The sequence below is a fragment of the Rutidosis leptorrhynchoides genome, chromosome 4 (genome assembly GCF_046630445.1).
Source record: "Rutidosis leptorrhynchoides isolate AG116_Rl617_1_P2 chromosome 4, CSIRO_AGI_Rlap_v1, whole genome shotgun sequence".
Classification (NCBI taxonomy): Eukaryota; Viridiplantae; Streptophyta; class Magnoliopsida; order Asterales; family Asteraceae; genus Rutidosis; species Rutidosis leptorrhynchoides.
The window spans coordinates 98,678,352-98,693,761 of NC_092336.1; the positions used below are offsets into that span (position 1 = coordinate 98,678,352).

General features: G+C 33.2%; 1 non-coding gene across 1 annotated transcript; it reads left to right on the forward strand.

The window, feature by feature from the left end:
• Positions 1 to 3,246: 3,246 nt before the first annotated feature.
• LOC139845911 (small nucleolar RNA R71) lies at positions 3,247 to 3,353 on the forward strand. The gene has a single exon (XR_011758664.1). It is a non-coding gene; the product is annotated as a small nucleolar RNA R71 (small nucleolar RNA).
• Positions 3,354 to 15,410: the final 12,057 nt, after the last annotated feature.

Sequence of the window (15,410 nt, forward strand, 5' to 3'; positions counted from 1 at the left end):
GCAGAATGGTCGGTATAGACCACTGTTTTAGCTAGAACGAGATATGAACGAAATTTGTCAAAACCAAAGACAATAGCAAGGAGTTCTTTTTCAGTAGTTGTGTAATTTGTTTGTGCTCCTTGTAACGTCTTACTAGCATAATATATAGGTTGAAATCGTTTTTCTATCCTTTGTCCTAAAACGGCTCCCATTGCAAAATCACTTGCATCGCACATTAGTTCAAATGGTAGATTCCAATTTGGTGTTATCATGATCGGCGCATTAGTGAGTTTCTCTTTAAGAATATTAAAAGATTTGATACATTCATCTGAAAAGATGAATGGAGCATCCTTTTCTAGGAGTTTATTCATAGGAGTGGCAATTTTAGAAAAATCTTTTATGAAACGTCGGTAAAAACCGGCATGCCCTAGAAAACTCCTAACTCCTCTAACATTGGTGGGATGTGAAAGTTTAGCAATTACATCTACTTTAGCTCTATCCACTTCAATTCCTTCTTTTGAAATTTTATGTCCAAGAACGATGCCTTCTTTAACCATGAAATGGCATTTCTCCCAATTAAGTACTAGATTTGATTGTTCGCATCTAATCAGCATTCGTTCAAGATTAACTAGACATGATTCAAATGTATCACCGAAGACTGAAAAGTCATCCATGAAAACTTCCATGCATTCTTCTATCATGTCATGAAAAATCGCCATCATACACCTTTGAAAGGTTGCAGGGGCGTTGCAAAGTCCAAATGGCATGCGTTTGTAAGCAAAAGTACCATAAGGGCACGTGAATGTGGTTTTCTCTTGATCTTCGGGTGCTATTAGAATTTGAAAATATCCAGAAAATCCATCTAGAAAACAATAGTAACTATTTTCGGCTAGCCTTTCCAACATTTGATCAATGAAAGGTAAGGGAAAGTGATCTTTTCTGGTGGCGTCATTTAATTTTCTATAATCAATACATACACGCCATCCTGTTATAGTCCTAGTAGGAATAAGCTCATTTTTTCATTTGTAATGACAGTCATGCCACCCTTCTTAGGTACGCATTGAACTGAGCTAACCCATGGACTATCAGAAATTGGATAAATTAGACCTGCGTCTAGCAGTTTAATAATCTCTTTCTTAACTACATCTTGCATATTGGGATTTAGTCTTCGTTGGCGTTGCACATACGTTTTATGACCTTCTTCCATAAGGATTTTATGTGTGCAATACGAAGGACTTATTCCTTTAATATCATGAATCTTCCATGCAATGGCTGGTTTATGAGCTTTCAACAAAGAAATGAGTTGTGATTTCTCATTTTCAGTAAGAGAAGACGATATTATTACAGGTAATTCAGATTCACCATGTAAATAAGCGTATTCCAAATGGTTTGGAAGTGGCTTTAACTCTAATTTCGGAGGTTCTTCTATCGATGATTTGTATCGATATCTGTCTTCTTCTTTTAGCATTTGAATTTCTTCTGTTGTTGGTTCATATCCATTAGCTATAAGTGTAGCTAATATTTCAGCTTCATTAATTGGTTCATTACCTTCTCCTAAAGAACATTCTCCTGTTCCTTGTAACTCTGGAAATTCTTCTAATAATTCTGCATGTGAATCTATAGTTTGAATATAATAACATGTATCATCTGCAGATTGAAGTTGTTGCATTGCTTTATGAACTGAAAAGGTAACACTCTCGTCCTCTATACTTAGGGTCAATTTCTTACCGAACACGTCTATCATTGCTTTAGCCGTGTTTAAGAATGGTCTTTCTAATATGAGAGGAACTTGAGAATCTTCTTCCATGTCCAGAAAAACAAAATCTACTGGAAATACTAAAGTACCAACTTTAACTAGCATGTTCTCCATTATCCCTCTAGGATATTTTATTGATCGATCGGCTAGTTGTATGCTTATTCTTGTTGGTTTCAATTCTCCAAGGTCTAGTTTAGTGTATAGTGAAAACGGCATTAAATTTATACTAGCACCTAAGTCTGCCAATGCTTCTATTGAACTAAGACCACCCAGAAAACATGGAATTGTGAAACTTCCTGGATCAGATAGTTTTTCTGGTATCTTATTCAACAGCACTGCTGAACAATTAGCGTTCATAGTAACAGCCGAGAGTTCTTCCATTTTCTTTCTATTCGTGATCAGATCTTTCAAGAATTTAGCATATCTAGGCATTCCTGAAATCACATCAATGAAAGGAAGATTTACATTTATTTGTTTAAACATATCCAAGAATTTGGATTGCTCGGCTTCAAGTTTCTCTTTCTTCATTTTACTCGGGTAAGGAAGTGGTGGTTGGTATGGTTTAACATAAGGTTTAGCCTTAACTGTGTTATCTTCATTAACCTTTTCAACTACCGGTTCTTTTTCCTTATCTTGATCAGGTTGTGGTTCTTGTGGAGTAGGAATAGCTTCATCAGAAGTTACAGGTATTTCAGGTGGTTTAAGTGTTGTACCACTTCTTGTGGTAATGGCTTTAGCTGTTTCATTCCGGGGGTTAGCATTTGTATCACTAGGTAGACTTCCCTATTTTCTTTCACCTATTAATCTTGCTAGGTTACTTACTTCTTGTTCCAGATTTTGAATAGAAGCTTGTTGATTTCTAAATGCTTGAGCATTTTGTTCATTGGTTTGTTTTTGAGATGTGAAAAACTGCGTTTAAGTTTCAACTAGCTTCGTCATCATATCTTCTAAATTCGGCTTTTTATCATCGGTTTGTTGTGGTGGTTGATAATTATTCTGATACTTCTTGATTGCTAGGACCTTGTTGGTTGTTGTATGGAATATTTCGGTTATAGTTCTGGTTTTGATTGTAAATCGGTCTTGGCGGTTGATAATTATTCTGATAATTATTTCCAGGCCTTTGGTTTATGTATGAAATATTCTCTCTTTGTTCCATTGTTAATTCAATACTGAGACAATCTTTTGTCAAATGTGGTCCTCCACACTGCTCACAACTAATTCGTATTGAGTGTATATCTTTAGTCATCTTTTCCATTCGTCTCTCGACAGCATCTATCTTTGCGGAAATGGAATCTAAGTCATGGCTAGAATCGGCTCTAGCTGCTTTAGATGATCTAATGATATCTTTTTCTTGGTGCCACTCATGTGAGTGGGAAGCAGTGTTATCAATAATTTTATAAGCATCAGTTTCGGTTTTCTTCATAATGGAACCACCAGCTGCTATATCTATGTCTTTCCTTGTAGTGATGTCGCATCCATGGTAGAATATTTGTACTATTTGACAGGTATCTAAACCATGTTGCGGACATCCTCTTAATAACTTTTCAAATCTTGTCCACGCCTCATATAGAGTTTCATTCGGTTTCTGTGTAAACATAACAATTTCTCCTTGAAGTCTTACGACTTTAGATGCAGGAAAGAATTGTTTAAGAAATTTTTCAACTAAAACGTCCCATGTATCAATCGCCCATTCAGGTAACGATTCCAACCAATCTTTGGCTTCTCCCTTTAAAGTCCAGGGAAATAACATGAGATATATCTGTTCATCCTCCACTTCTCGGATTTTAAATAGTGTGCAGATCCTATTAAAGGTACGAAGATGTTCATTTGGATCTTCCTTTGGTGCACCACTAAATTGGCATTGATTAGTCACCATGTGTAGAATTTGTCCTTTGATTTCATAATCTGGCGCATTAATGTCTGGATGAGTAATTGCATGACCTTGGCCAGTGCGTTTAGCTCTCATTCGGTCTTCCATACTTAAAGGTTCCAGATTCTCCATAATTGAATTTGTTGAATCGGAATCACTAGAGGATTCTGATTTAATGGTTCGTTCCTCAACAATCTTTGTTTGAATGATTGGTGGTTCCGGAGAAAATTTAATGGTTCAGGATCTATGAATCGTCCCTGAATATTCTCCGGATTCTCAATTGTGAGGTCGGGTTCAAAAAATGGATTATCAAAAATTTGAATTGGAGTACTTGGTCGACTGGATGAAGATTCTAAAGAAAAATCAACGGCGGTAATATTTGCTAAATGTCTTGATCTAGTTACAGGTGGTGAATGTACAAAAGGTGGTGAACGTCTTGCTCTGTGCATTCACTGTATATCCTATTAGTTTTTTTTAAAAAGGAAAGAAAAATTATATAAGTTATCCAATCAATAGACTTTTCTGATTTTGCCCACGTTTCGAATAGCCAAAAGATGCAGCAGAGAGGCAGGATTCGTTTGGTCTCAATATAATTGAGGACTGTTTGGCTCCAATAACCCGGTCCACGTACAAATCCAACTATTACTACGAACCAGAAAATTTTGATGTCTATCAATTTAACCACTTAAAATAAATTTTCGTAATTTTAAGAAATTTAGATAAGAAGTAGAATAAAAATCTATGTCCTAAAAACTAGAATAGCGAGAAATAAGAAAGAAAAAGAGTGCGTCGGAAAAAATCGAAAAATAAAAATAAGAAAGAAAAAGAGTGACTTATAGAACTTAAAAACACTCGACTAACCCAACCTTATTACTATCACTAACTTAAAATTATAATCGCAAATTGAGATTACTAATTGGAATGATAATTGATACATAGGTAAAAGGCGTCGAGAAATAAGAAAATAGCGCGTCTAAACTTAAAAAGGAACTAAAAATTTAAAACTAAAAGTTGCGTCTTAAAGCTTACAAGTAAAACTATATCCCAAATGGAAATAACTTAAAAAGGTACTAAAACTTAAAAAGGCGTCGCAAAATTCTAAAGCACCTAAATCTTAGTCTAAAGAAAAAGCACTTAAGGGATTTTACGGCAAGGCCTAAAAATCTAGAAATAAAAATAACTATGGCAAAAACTATGAATTAAAAATAAATACGAGCGAAAAATACAAAAATTACGCTAAAACTATTAAAAAGGGACAAAATATAAAAATAAATAAAAAGTTGTAAAAATTACAATTTTTATAAAAATATTATTTTTATATTATTTATTTTATAAAACTATTAATTTTATAAATTATTAAAACTAATTTAGACTTAAAATACAAATTATAAATAAACTAAACTAAATAATAAAATAATTATAACCTAATTAGGGTTATTAATTAATAATAATTATTATTATAAACCCTAATTTCGTACAGCTTATGTTTCAGACGAGTCAAATCACTCCATGCGATCGCATGGAGTGTATGCTATATATTCATGCGATCGCATGAAGTAGAAAATCGGGCCAGATGAGTTGGGCTGCTACAGTGTAGCCCGTAAACTTTTATATTTTTTTTTCTGTTTTGCTGTTTTGATGTTTTATAAAAAAAACACAATATTTAAATAAAATTTATATTTTTAAATACTAAAAATAAAAATAAAGAAACTTTATAAAACTTATATATTTAACAAACTCTTAAAAATATATAAATTTTTGTTTTTCTTTTTATGTTTTTGAATTTTTAAAACGTATTTTTACAAAAAATGTATTTTTATAAAAGTAAACTAAAAATAACAATCTCTTTTTTTTATATAGCGTTGCGCTTCCGGATTTTAAGCTAAATTTTTAAGTTCCCCGGTAACGGCGCCAAAAATACTTGATGTTAAAGCTAAGGGGTATAAAATACTATTAAATTTTACAAGGAAATACTATTAAATACGATACAATTTTACACAAGATATTTATTTATTTATTGAATGGATATACTTAAACCTTGCTACAACACTTATAGGCAGTGTACCTAATCGTACAGTAGTGTAGTTTTTAGTAAGTCCGGTTCGTTCCACAGGGAATCTTTTTCACAAAGCTTAACGCTATATTAGTTTAAATTTATAAAAATACAAATATATATAATATTATTATTATAAAGGGGGTTTTTACCGTTTAATGACCGGTTTGTCGATTTTAAAAACTTTAGTTACAGTTAAAACAAAATGTAAAATATTAAATAAATAAAAGACTTAATTTAAAGCGTAAAGTAAATAACGATAATGAAATTGCGAATAATAAAAGTGCGATAAAATAAACTTGCGATAATTAAAAAGTACGATAATTAAAAGTGCAATTAAATACAATAACAATAAATAAAAATGCGATAATTAGAAGTGCAATTAAATATAAAATAAAGGAAATTAAATATGAAATAAAAGAATTATGCTTATTTAAACTTCTGTAATCATGATGTTTGACGTGTTGATTTTAGTTTTATGCCCATGGGTTAATTGTCCTTTGTCCTGGATTATTTAATATGTCCGTCTGGTTTTTGTCCATAACAGTCCATCAGTCATAAATATAAAGTGCGAGTGTCCTCGTCAAATTATCCTTATACCCGAAGTTTAAATATTCCAACTAATTGGGGACTTAAACTGTAACAAGATTTTAATACTTTGTTTAATAATTACACCAGAATGTCGACTGAGTGTAACCCAAGGTTTTAAGACTTTGTTATCAATTATGCCAAGTGTCCTTGTACATAATTTCACCCCTGTTTTAATAATTCTAGTGGCTATTAATCCATTCCCGTGTCCGGTTAAATGAACGATTATTCGTACATATAAATACCCCGCCCATCGTGTCCGATCGAGTGTATATGGTTATTTATAGGTACGTCCAATTGTAAATCTTTATATTAAAATTAATAAATTATCATTTAGTTAAACAAATATAAAGCCCATTAATAGCCCATAGTCTAATTTCCACAAGTGTCGTTCTTTTGTCCAAACCCCAATTATGGTACAAAGCCCAATTACCCAATTTTAATATTTTTAGCCCAACATCATGATTACTTCGGATTAAATAAGCATAATAATAACTTAGCAACGAGACATTAAATTAAAAAGGTTGAACATAACTTACAATGATTAAAAATAGCGTAGCGTTACACGGACAGAATTTCGACTTACACCCTTACAACATTCGCTAACATACCCTTATTATTAGGATTTAAAATTAAAATTAAAATTAAAATATAAATATAAATATATACGTTTACATATAGATAGAGAGATTGATGGATGGATTTTACGTTCACCAAACTGCGAATTTATAGGCCTGTGAACTGAAAAAGGAGCTCATGCGATCGCATGAGCTTTGCTCTTCAAGGCCATGCAATCGCATGGCCAGCTGGGGAGGCTCACATTTGGTTGTTTTCTTCTGTCGACGGTTTTATAATATAATATAATATATATATTAATTTTAAGAATTAATTATATATTATATTATATTTATGTGCATAGTTGACTTGTAATTTTTAGTCCGTTGCGTCGAGCGTTGAGAGTTGACTCTGGTCCCGGTTCCGGATTTTCGAACGTCCTTGCGTACAATTTAATATCTTGTACTTTGCGTTTTGAATCTTGTAATTTTGAGACGTTTCTTATCAATAATTAGAACCTCATTGATTGTATTTTGTACTTTTGAGCTTTTTGGTCGTTTGCGTCTTCAATTCGTCGAATCTTTCTTTTGTCTTCACCTTTTATTATTTAAACGAATATCACCTGTAAATAGAACAGTTGCAACTAAAAGCTTGTCTTTCTTGAGGAATAATGCTATGAAATATATGTTCGCCAAAAATATATTTCATAGCTAAAAACGTATATAATACTATTAAATTTTAGACACACATACAGATGTGTAAAAGACTTTAAGGGTATGTGGAGGCAAAAATCTGGCCAGACTCAAAACAGCCAGCGAGCTGTGTTCTTTACCACTTCACACACACATACACGAAAAATACCTCAAATCTTCACCAAATTTCATCATTTTTCCACCGTAATTCTTCATTTTTCTTGCTCTAATCATGCCTAGATTCTCATTCTTCAGCAAAATGGTAAAAATTACACCCCTAAACTCTATAAATTCCTAGTTTTTGTGATAATTACCAATTTTTTACCTAATGCAATTTTGTTAATTTCTAGTGTAATTAGTGTTAAATTGTTAGTATTTTATGCATGTATAACCTAGATTGATGCTATTTAACATGATTTGAAGCCAAAAACTTCAAAAATTTTAGAAATCTAGGGTTTGTGTTCTTGAGCAATTTGGGGCTTTTTGATATAAACAGGTTATGGCCGATTTTTGTCATGAATTATTGCTAAATTGAGTAGTGTAACATGTTTAGATAGTTAAATGATCCAAACATTGATCCTAAACATGATTTTTGGAGATTAAAGTGGACTTTTTAAGTCCAAAATTCATGAACTTGATTAATTTGATGTAATTGCCATTTGAGACTTGTTTAATTATTAGTAATGACTATTTTGACATGTTATTTGAGTTAAATGCTTATGAACTTTGTATACATTTTCATATGTGCTTATTTGAAAAGTGTAGAATTGTGAAAAATTGTGAAAATGTGTATAAGTTTAATTTTGATTTAACATGTTATAGTGATTGTTTTAAGTTGTTATTTTGCTAACACTAATGCATATTTGGATGCACAAATTTTGTGTTTAATGTGTTTTGCAGAAAGCCGATACTGGAGGTTCAGGAGCATCATTATCTAAACGACCAGCACCAGCACCAGAACCAGAACCAGAAATGCAACACGAACAAGAACCACAACAACAGCCTGATCAGCACATACCTTATTATGATCCGGTATAGTTTGTTGATGAATTCATAGTATTCCCAATGAGGCCGCCAGTAGAATTCCCAACGATTCCTGAGCACACTCTGCATCCTAATCTGAGATTTGATAGGAGATGGAGAGATTACGAGACATATCAAAGGAACAAATTCAAATTGGTAACAAAAAATGTAGAGGTGCCAAGGGTAATCGATTGGGCCCCTTTGGAAATGGTCCATCTAGCTGACCGTGTTAGACAGCTTTTAGTTCAAAGGTATGGCAGTTCTTCTTTTACAGATTGGGAACGTCTTTTCACCATTCGTAGACCTGTATATAAGGAATGGTGTGTTGAGTTGATGAGTACTGTATCACTTGATACAAATATAGTTAGAATAGATGATAGAAGATTTCTTAGGTTTATCCTTGGCGGTAGGATGTACAGAATGTCCATGCTGGACATGGCCAGGGCCTTACAGATATATACTCCTGGTGAGTTGCTATTACCCGATTGTACAAATTTGATTCATTATGGTGAAGGGGTAGATAGTAACTTTAACGCTGACGCCATTTGGAGGCGTATGTCACATTTTGATGTTTTTACACGAGCAGGAGGACACTCCTATACACATATTGACAGAGCCGAGCTTCGTATTATTCATAGATTTTTGGCTAACTCGATTACACAGAGAGGTCATAATAAAGAAAAAATTACCTTACATTATTTATTCTACCTAAAGTGTATTCGGGATCCTAGAAGCTTTGTCAATATCCCTTACTGTGTTGCTTTTTATTTATCTAGAATGGTAGAGGGATTGCAGGACGGGAGTATAATAGGAGGAGGTATTTTTGTTACTCTCATTGGAGAGTATTTAGGTGTTGATAGGAACCAAGGGGGTCCATTACAGCTTTGTAGAGAACAGGTTGAGCCCTTAGGATTGAAAGTTTATGTGGGTGCTAAGGTATTGAAAAGTAGACGTAACCAGGCAGTACCCTATGAGGGATCTCATCCTCAGGTAGAGAGAGGCTCAGACGAGGAAATGGAGGAGGCGGAAGACATTAGGGATGTCTTTCGAGATGCTATTCTTGACGTCCACGTTCGTATAGATGAGGAAGCAATGACGAACGCGGTCAGACATAGTATGTATGAGCAGTGGAACTCCGAGCGAGTATACGAGGATTATAGGCGACGCCAACACGATAGCTGGTTAGTTCATCAGCACCAAATCATGAGCCAGCTATCATATCAGGTACCAAATAATTACGTACCTACTCGACCTGCTCATTTTCCTCCACATAGCCCCGATATCCGACCACCCTTTAACCGGTATGACTATAACCAAGCCTATCAAAACACCTATAACCAACAATGGAACCCACCTGACGAGATGAACTGGAACCCATATCCAGACTGATTTAGTTCCATTTGGTTATTTATATGATTTTTATGTTTTTATCTTTTTACTTATTCATGTTTAAACTTATGTTACTGAATATACTTATGTAATCTTTATCATTTTTATTATTATTGTGTACTAATATTTCACATTTAGGATTTGAAAGTGGGATATTAAGTCCCATTTCAAATTGCCATGCATGTTTATATTTGTATGTATGTATATTGTAAATTGTACAAAACAGGGTAAAACAGCGCATTTTCAAAGACTGGCATTAAGTTCAGCAAAAGCTACTAATTTTGACGACAAGATGACAAATAAATGTGATGTAACAACAGACGAAATGAACAAATGATATACACCATTTATCATTCAGCAACCAAACGCCAATATGTTTGGAAACTTTGGTAAAATTTAATCATTTTTACGCTAATCACCCTCAATAATTTAAATTGTTACTAATTTCTTGCAAATGAGGGCATTGCAAGATCTTAAGTGTGGGAAGAGGTTAAATTCTTTCGGATTTTTAAAATTTTTATCTTAAACACTTGGTTACCATTAAAAATACTAGTAACGTAGTAGTTGTATTAGAATCTAGTGCTCTCTGATGATAAAGAACAGCCCTAGTCTTATATACTGACTACCCAATTCTAGTAAAAATTTTCAAAATTTTCAATTAAATGAACTCAAAATCATGTTTATACATATGAACGATAAAACTAGGTGTTAACACCGAAATTATTGTTACCTCAGAAAGGACATAAATTGAGAAACAAACCAAAATGTTAAAATTCATTTAAAATGGAATAGAGGACAATAAAAAGGAAAATAAAAGTCAAGTGTGGGAAAAATTACCAAGTTATCTTAAACATATGTCACATATTTCTGTAACAAATAACTGAAAATACTTTTGCTATGGACTAAACTAAACTATTTTACCCGATGAAAGAAAAGAAGAGATGGATCTACACGATGAATCAATTCCATCATTAAAAGGAAGTAAAGTCTTCCAAAAAAAAAACGCGCTTCTTGATTTAGGTCATGAAGTTGACGTCCAGACCAGCTGTAGGTTGACGAAAAGCCTTGAAAAGTCATCACTAAAATCAGCAGGAAATCCACGGACCTCAGCATTAAACAGGGTCGCCAAGTGGTCAGATTTATCCTAACCATGAGAAGGATTTATCTCGTAAAATGGGGGGGGCACCGTGCAAATTAGCTGGATAAGACTAATGAATCAGATCCCCAGAAAGGATAATCTCCTTAAAGATTAAAAATCAGCTTTTAAGCCTGATATTACTCAATCCTAGAGATTGACCTTAAAGATTGAGAATTCAAACTCATGGAATTCAATGATATCTAAACTCGAGCTTGAACGAGAAAATATTTTGATCAAATTATAAACCGATTTGTTTTCTGAAAACCCATTTTCAATGCGTTCATTACCATTGAACATAAAATCCTAGGAATTCATCTGGAATTCATTAGGTCATCTGAACCAAATCGGGTGTCAACCGTAAGAACGGTGGTTGCATAGCATGGTTAAAGACAGGACCTTGTGCCAGACCAACAAATTATAAGGGTGAACTTTACTATTGCTCCTACAAAGGATAGTAATTGCGTCCGACATGTTATAGACCATAATTAAAAGCATGTCAGGGGACATTGCCTTAACAGTTGCTACTTCAACGCTTTCCTTTACAACTGGATGGTAGTTTACCGAAAGGTAATATACGGGACAAGTAAACTGGATGTGTTGCTTTCCTAATACAAGGTTAGCAAGTGGGTGACACAAAACCGCAAGTTTTGAGCTAAAATTTTCAAATCTGAAACCCACCAAGCCCACAAAAATATTTTGCAAACACCGGTGAAGGGTTATTCCGGAAAACTTATCTAGGGTAAAAACTAGATTTAATTTTTAAAAGATCAAATGTTTTCATAAAGATCCAATTTCCTTAATATATCTAAATTTTATAGTCATGTGGGACTGTAAACCACATCGTTACTACCATTGTTTATACCGCCGTAAAGAAATCACTGATGTACAAAGTGTGAAGAATAAAGAAGTGATTCTTGTATTTCAAGACTATATTGCTTGAGGACAAGCAACGCTCAAGTGTGGGAATATTTGATAATGCTAAAAACGAACATATATTTCATAGCATTATTCCTCAAGAAAGACAAGATTTTAGTTGCAACTGTTCTATTTACAAGTGATATTCGTTTAAATAATAAAAGGTGAAGACAAAAGACAGATTCGACGAATTGAAGACGCAAACGACCAAAAAGCTCAAAAGTACAAAATACAATCAATGAGGTTCCAATTATTGATAAGAAACGTCTCAAAATTACAAGAGTACAAGATTCAAAACGCAAAGTACAAGATATTAAATTGTACGCAAGGACGTTCGAAAATCCGGAACCGGAACCAGAGTCAACTCTCAACGCTCGACGCAACGGACTAAAAATTACAAGTCAACTATGCACATAAATATAATATAATATATAATTAATTCTTAAAATTAATATATATATTATATTATATTATAAAACCGTCGGTAGAAGAAAACAACCAAATGTGAGCCTCCCCAGCTGGCCATGCGATCGCATGGCCTTGAAGAGCAAAGCTCATGCGATCGCATGAGCTCCTTTTTCAGTTCACAGGCCTATAAATTCGCAGTTTGGTGAACGTAAAATCCATCCATCAATCTCTCTATCTATATGAAAACGTATATATTTATATTTATATTTTAATTTTAATTTTAATTTTAAATCCTAATAATAAGGGTATGTTAGCGAATGTTGTAAGGGTGTAAGTCGAAATTATGTCCGTGTAACGCTACGCTATTTTTAATCATTGTAAGTTATGTTCAACCTTTTTAATTTAATGTCTCGTAGCTAAGTTATTATTATGCTTATTTAATCCGAAGTAATCATGATGTTGGGCTAAAAATATTAAAATTGGGTAATTGGGCTTTGTACCATAATTGGGGTTTGGACAAAAGAACGACACTTGTGGAAATTAGACTATGGGCTATTAATGGGCTTTATATTTGTTTAACTAAATGATAGTTTGTTAATTTTAATATAAAGATTTACAATTGGACGTACCTATAAATAACCATATACACTCGATCGGACACGATGGGCGGGGTATTTATATGTACGAATAATCGTTCATTTAACCGGACACGGGAATGGATTAATAGCCACTAGAATTATTAAAACAGGGGTGAAATTATGTACAAGGACACTTGGCATAATTGATAACAAAGTATTAAAACCTTGGGTTACACTCAGTCGACATCCTGGTGTAATTATTAAACAAAGTATTAAAATCTTGTTACAGTTTAAGTCCCCAATTAGTTGGAATATTTAAAGTTCGGGTATAAGGATAATTTGACGAGGACACTCGCACTTTATATTTATGACTGATGGACTGTTATGGACAAAAACCAGACAGAAATATTAAATAATCCAGGACAAAGGACAATTAACCCATGGGCATAAAACTAAAATCAACACGTCAAACATCATGATTACAGAAGTTTAAATAAGCATAATTCTTTTATTTCATATTTAATTTCCTTTATTTTATATTTAATTGCACTTCTAATTATCGCATTTTTATTTATTGTTATTGTATTTAATTGCACTTTTAATTATCGTACTTTTTAATTATCGCAAGTTTATTTTATCCCACTTTTATTATTCGCAATTTCATTATCGTTATTTACTTTACGCTTTAAATTAAGTCTTTTATTTATTTAATATTTTACATTTTGTTTTAACTGTAACTAAAGTTTTTAAAATCGACAAATCGGTCATTAAACGGTAAAAACCCCCTTTATAATAATAATATTACATATATTTGTATTTTTATAAATTTAAACTAATATAGCGTTAAGCTTTGTGAAAAAGATTCCCTGTGGAACGAACCGGACTTACTAAAAACTACACTACTGTACGATTAGGTACACTGCCTATAAGTGTTGTAGCAAGGTTTAAGTATATCTATTCAATAAATAAATAAATATCTTGTGTAAAATTGTATCGTATTTAATAGTATTTCCTTGTAAAATTTAATAGTATTTTATACCCCTTAGCTTTAACATCAAGTATTTTTGGCGCCGCTGCCGGGGTTAAATTCTTTCGGATTTTTAAAATTTTTATCTTAAACACTTGGTTACCATTAAAAATACTAGTAACGTAGTAGTTGTATTAGAATCTAGTGCTCTCTGATGATAAAGAACAGCCCTAGTCTTATATACTGACTACCCAATTCTAGTAAAAATTTTCAAAATTTTCAATTAAATGAACTCAAAATCATGTTTATACATATGAACGATAAAACTATGTGTTAACACCGAAATTATTGTTACCTCAGAAAGGACATAAATTGAGAAACAAACCAAAATGTTAAAATTCATTTAAAATGGAATAGAGGACAATAAAAAGGAAAATAAAAGCCAAGTGTGGGAAAAATTACCAAGTTATCTTAAACATATGTCACATATTTCTGTAACAAATAACTGAAAATACTTTTGCTTTGGACTAAACTAAACTATTTTACCCGATGAAAGAAAAGAAGAGATGGATCTACACGATGAATCAATTCCATCATTAAAAGGAAGTAAAGTCTTCCGAAAAAGAAACGCGCTTTTTGATTTAGGTCATGAAGTTGTCGTCCAGACCAGCTGTAGGTTGACGAAAAACCTAGAAAAGTCATCACTAAAATCAGCAGTAAATCCACGCACCTCGGCATTAAACAGGGTCGCCAAGTGGTCAGATTTATCCTAACCATGAGAAGGATTTATCTCGTAAAATGGGGGGGCACCGTGCAAATTAGCTGGATAAGACTAATGAATCAGATCCCCAGAAAGGATAATCTCCTTAAAGATTAATAATTAGCTTTTAAGCCTGATATTACTCAATCCTAGAGATTGACCTTAAAGATTGAGAATTCAAACTCATGGAATTCAATGATATCTAAACTCGAGCTTGAACGAGAAAATATTTTGATCAAATTATAAACCGATTTGTTTTCTGAAACCCCATTTTCAATGCGTTCATTACCATTGAACATAAAATCCTAGGAATTCACCTGGAATTTATTAGGTCATCTGAACCAAATCGGGTGTCAACCGTAAGAACGGTGGTTGCATAGCATGGTTAAAGACAGGACCTTGTGCCATACCGACAAATTATAAGGGTGAGCTTTACTATTGCTCCTACAAAGGATAGTAATTGCGTCCGACACGTTATAGACCATAATTAAAAACATGTCAGGGGACATTGCCTTAACAGTTGCTTATTCAACGCTTTCCTTTACAACCGGACGGTAGTTTACCGAAAGGTAATATACGGGACAAGTAAACTGGACGTGTTGCTTTCCTAATACAAGGTTAGCAAGTGGGTGACACAAAACCGCAAGTTTTGAGCTAAAATTTTCAAATCTGAAACCCACCAAGCCCACAAAAATATTTTGCAAACACCGGTGAAGGGTTATTCCGGAAAACTTATCTA